This window comes from Sciurus carolinensis, chromosome 8 (assembly GCF_902686445.1).
Source record: "Sciurus carolinensis chromosome 8, mSciCar1.2, whole genome shotgun sequence".
NCBI classification, from domain to species: Eukaryota; Metazoa; Chordata; class Mammalia; order Rodentia; family Sciuridae; genus Sciurus; species Sciurus carolinensis.
Window position 1 is genome coordinate 115,585,665 of NC_062220.1, and position 5,663 is coordinate 115,591,327.

Genomic DNA, 5,663 nt, shown 5'->3' on the forward strand with positions numbered 1-5,663 from the left:
CATACGGCATTGTTCAGGAGTGTCATCCTGCCACACAGCAAGTTTGTCACCAGGCACCTTTATTTTAGTTTTACAAGTTCAGGCAAATACCAAATACAGCTTATTATTACTACATAACACACAACTATAGCAATTCCTATTATTGTCTTGAAAGACCCTCCGTCCCCCTGTCCAAGGAAAATCACGCGAACACTGGCTGCAAAAGCAAGAGGCTATTTATTAGGTACACAGGCGCCTGCGGGTGCGCAGCAAAACCTCAGCCGGAGCTTCGGTGAAGTGGCACACCGGGCTTTGGGGTACAGGGTTTTTATAGGGTGAAGGGGCAGGTTTCGCGCGGGGTAAGTAACAGGTTTCTTATTGGCCATCTAAGGGTAAGGTTATTTTTCTTCATGGTTCCTGCTTATCAATGTAACTGTGCTGCTAACTGTCTCAAGGACAAACAGGACTGCTGGGCCCCTGTGCTTAAGAGGGATATTTGTCTGAGGAATGTGCGGTAGCCTGGAAACCTTATCCGCCAAGGACGGGAGCGGGGCTCAGCCTCGACTCAGGGTTTGAGGCATGGAGCTGGGGCCTTTCAGTCTCATTACACAGTGTCAACCATTTTCATGATATCAAGTGTGTAGGATGTTGTTGTTCAGGAATAATTTTCTGTTTTAGGACTTCCTTACCCTATAGAATATATTTTCTCTCTTTAGTGTCTCTCTCTAGTCTGTAGTGGGAACTTTGCAAGTATATGCTTTCCCCTGCCCTGGCTTTGCTTCTATATATGTATGTATAAATATATGTGTGTGTATGTACTATGTATGCACACATAAACATACATACACATATTTTATTCTTTTTGCAGTGCTGGGGATCAAACCCAGGGCCTCACTGTATGCTAGACAAGTGCTCTACCACTGAGCTATACCCCTATCTCCCTTGTCTTTTCTCATCTGTGTGCTGGAAATGCTAGAATGTTTCCTCCTTCTCCTCCTCTTTCTCCCCTCCTCCTCTTCATCCTGGTCCTCCTCCTCTTTCTCCTACCAGGGATTGAATTCAGAAGTTAACACTGAACCACATCACCAACCCCTTTTATTTTCTATTTTGACACAAGGTCTCACTAAATTTCTTAGGGGTGAGGCTGGTCTGGAACTTGTGATCCTCCTGCCTCAGCCTTCCAGTTTGCTGGAATTACAGGCATGTGCCACCATGCCCCTACAGGAATGTTTTCTTTTATCAGTTTTCATTTCCATCTTCCCAGGCTCATCTCTTTCTGAACTCTCTTCTGACCTAAACCAGATATGAGCACTTTTTCCTTTGAATCTATACCTTGTTATTTATTTTTTGACAATTGCCTTGTTGGATCTTGTATTACTGAGGTTTAGTTATTTCCATACTGGGCTTTAATTTAGTGAAGATTTTTATGTACTTTTATTTTTTCCTCTAAGAGACAATGTTTGTAGGGAGGGATTTTGATTGTGCCCCATATATGAACATTCTTGAGAATATGCTTTCTAAAAGCAAAACATTTACATTTAGCAAACCATATTAATAACTATCCTTCATCTCCTTTATTGAGGGCTTCCCCCTCTCTTGATACAGTATCCTGGGAATTTTATTGTTTGGAAGCTCTGCTTAAAAAATCATGATAACAGGATCTGGGGACATAGTTTAGTGATAGAGTACTTGTCCATATGCGCAAAAAAAAGATGTTTTTCATGTATCATTATATTGTTACTTCTGATTCCATCAACTAGACTCAGGTATTTAGTTCTCAATTACTAAAGTGTCTGTGATAAGGTATAAAATGCTTATTTAGGAAACAAAACAACAACCAGGTGCACACCTGTAATTACAGCGACTCAGGAGGCTGAGGAAGGAGAATCTTAAGTTTGAGGCTAGCCTTAGAAATTTTGCAAGACCCCGTCTCAAACTGAAAAAACAACAAAACAAAAAATCAAGAAGGGCTGGGGCAGTATCCCAGTACCAAAAAAAAAAAAAAAAAAAAAAAAAAAAAAAAAAAAGAATAAAACCTTTCCTGGGCTGGCTGGGGTTGTAGCTCAGTGGCAGAGAGCCTGCCTAGCACACCTGAGGCACTGGGTTTGATCCTTAGCACCACATAAAAATAAATGAATAAAATAAAGGCATTCTGTCAATACAACTACAAAAATAAAAAATAAAAAAACCAAAACAAAAACAAACAAACAACCTTTCCTGCTTTTTATTTTTATTTTAAATTTTTTTAGCGTGAGTAGCGATTGAACCCAGGGACTTGTGAGTGTGTGGCAAGTGCTAACCTATGTTTTCAGCCCACTTTTCTGCTTTTCACATCCTTCTTTTATTTTTGGCCAGGTGAGGTCATACAGGCCTGTAAATCCAGCTACTCGGGAAGCTGAGGCAGGAGGATCACAAATTTCAAGTCAGTCTCACTCCTAAACAGTTTAGAGAGATGCTATCTCAAAAAAAAAAAAAAAAAAAAAAAAGACTGGAGATATGGCTCAGTGGTAAAGTGCCTCTGGGTTCAATACCCAGTACCCCCCAATTTTTTTTTTCTGATTCCTTTTTAAAATCACCATTTGTTTAATAAATCTTTCAGGCACTTGCTATAGCTGCCCATATCCTGAGACTGGAGATACATACTGCTCCTTCTTCATGGGTTCAAGGTTAAATGGAAGTCAGATTAATAAACAGAATGATTGTGTTCAAATGGGGCAAGAACCTGCAATTGGGGAAAGACAGAGGCAGGGCCCCTCCCTATCCTTACCTGCCAAGAGGAGGAAGAGTTAGCCCTGTTGGGGTCATGGAAGGTCACTGTGGGAAAAAAGGATGGTGAAAGGGGGGAGGAACCAAAACACTAGAGAAAGCCTGCACATTTGAAGAAGTGCAGTAATTTCAGAATGGTTGGAGTGGTTGGAGATAAAGCTTGTGACTGGGTTGTAGCTCAGTGGTAGAGTGCTTGCTTAGCATGTGTGAGGCACTGGGTTTGATCCTTAGTGCCACATATAAACAAAATAAGGTATATATGAAAAAAAGTTGAAGCTTGTCTTTTTTTTTACCTTTTTTTTTAGGAATACAGTTCTAAGATTCTAGTTTGTTTAGCCACATGGCTAAAGAGGCCCTTCTTTTTGCAGCTGGTATTTGTAAGCTCGGGGGCACAGTTAGTGGCCAAATAAAATAGGACAGAAAGCTGTGGAAGCAAGTTGTATTGGAATTTGGCTCTTTGGCGAAATTCCCAGCCCCCACACCCTTGCCACCCCATACAGGTCAGGGTATCGAGCCGGAGAAAATCGCACAGGGTCCTGGCTGCCCAGGGTCTTTATAGGCCCAAATGGGCAGGGATCCTGTTGAGTGACAGGTGGATGTAAGGGTCAGTGGAGTTTTTCTGCCCGTTTGATTGGTCACCCTGTGGTGCGCTGCCCTTTGCCTCAGTTGCTCTGCTCTCCCTCATAGGGTCGCCCAAATTCAGACCTAACAGTATTGAGTAGACTTGGCCCAGTATGGCTCTTAAGAGTCTTTGCCACTCAACATGGATACTTCTTAAGCATATGGACAACATCTAATTTACTTTTTTACTCTGTTTCCAGCCTTGCCTCACTGCCAAAGAGCTCAGTAAATAATTGTTGAATGAATAGGATGGCTGGCCAGGACCCTAAGGGAGATAAGTTATATCCTTTGGCACACTATTGACAACTTGGGGCCCCCAGGTGGGTCCTGGGGTATCTTTGAGCAATTAAATGGTTAACTTAGCTGGCAGGCCTCCTATGACAGATTTGCTAAGGAGAACCTACCTCCAGAGCAGTGATGCCTTGATATCTTCAGGCAATTAATTCCTTAAGCACTCCAAGTTAGGGAAGGGCTGCTAATTTGATTTTATCTGTCTTTTAAGACTGATCTTTGATCGTGCCCCATTCCAGCTGGACTTTCCTCTTCTTCCCTCCTCCATTACTAATGGTGCAGGATCTAATTACCTCATTACCCCTTAATTTATTTATGAAAAGGCTGAGGTTAAAGAAAAAAAGGAAACTCCTGGGCCCTTTGGGGTCCTTCTGTAAAAGCTTTCCTTTCCCTTTCCCTTCCCTTATGCCCAATAAAACTCCCTTTTCTGTCTTTGGCAAGTTGGAATACTTCTTATTTACAAATTAAAATAAATAAACTTTCCTCCTAGGGCTGGGGGGAGACCAGCTGTATGATTTAAGCCTGGCCTGTCCACTCCCCATGGATTAATCAATCTATCAACAAGAACTCAATGATGCAGAAATAAGCAGCTTTCAAACACAGCACACAGCTCCTGGGTGTGCTGGCTGCCTCTTGACAAGTCACTAGCCGACCATTTTTTTTTTTTTTTTAATTGTAAACAAATGGGATACTTGTTTCTTTGTTTGTACGTGGAGTAAAGGCATACCTTTTGTGTAATCATAAATTTACATAGGGTAATGCTGTTTGATTCATTCAGTTATTTTTTTCCCTTTCCCCCACCCTTCCCACCCCTCTTTTCCCTCTATACAGTCCTTCTTTCCTCCATTCTTGCCCCCCTCCTAGAAGAGGTATTTTTTGAAATTTTAAATTTTATTATTACACAAATAGTGTGTGGATGCATTCATCTTGTAAAATATTCAACTAGAGAAAACATAGAATAAAGTGAAAGTTTTCTTCCCTTTCCTTCTAGCTCATTCTACTGTTAAAAGCTTGGGACCTATCTTTTTGTTGTTTTTGAGAGAGTTTCTTGCTGTACTGCCAAGGCTTCTGGGTTCAAACTATCCTTCTGTCTCAGCCTCCCACGTGGCTGGAAGTACAGGTGCATGCCCAACTTCGGAATACGTCCCTTTATTTAGACCTTTCAACAATGTACTTTCAGGATTGGCTGTGTAGCTTAGGAGTAGAAACTTGCCCAGCATGTCAGACCCTAACACTACAAACAAAAACCTGATGCACTTTCGTACACTTATGCCTCTGTAAATACACTTCTAAAAAAAACCATAATATCATTACATAGATGCAGTTCTGTAGTTGTTCCTGTCGTCCATTTAACATGTCTTGGATGTTCTTTCAGTCAGACCAGAGATTTACGATTCAATGACTCTACTCGTTATTTCACAAGACAGTGGTACTATACTTCCTTACTAACCGGTGTTAACATACTTTCTTTTTAGTATTACAAGCTGTTGCAAATACCGGTTCTCTGGGAATTATTCATTCAGTTGTGCACTAATTGTGTACCACTATGTGCCACACATACACTCTACTCGGGGTTCCGGGTAAACAAAACATGATTCAAAAATAGTTCTGAGTGATGGCATTTTCTTTTTCCAAGATGGTGAGATAGGCTGCAGATCGGTCTCTAAGTCAACTCAGAGAACTAAGGGTCTCCCCAGCGATTAAAAAGAGGGACCCAGGACAGGTACGTGAGTGTGAGGAACAGGGATGGGGACGGAAGGTGCGCCTTTTAACCCCCTTCCAGGTTCTAGGGGCTTTTGGACCGTCAGACTCACTACAAGCCCGGAGCAGAGCCATTCGCAGGTCGCAGGTCAGGCGGGGCGGGGCCGGGCAGAGCTGCGCGCGACCCTCGGCGCGCACAGGGAGGCCAGGATAGGGGTGGCCTCTCTGGCCCCCACTCCCGCGGGCTCTATGACACCGCATTGGCTCGCGGGACGGGGAGGGGTCGGCAGAGGGGGAAAAGACCG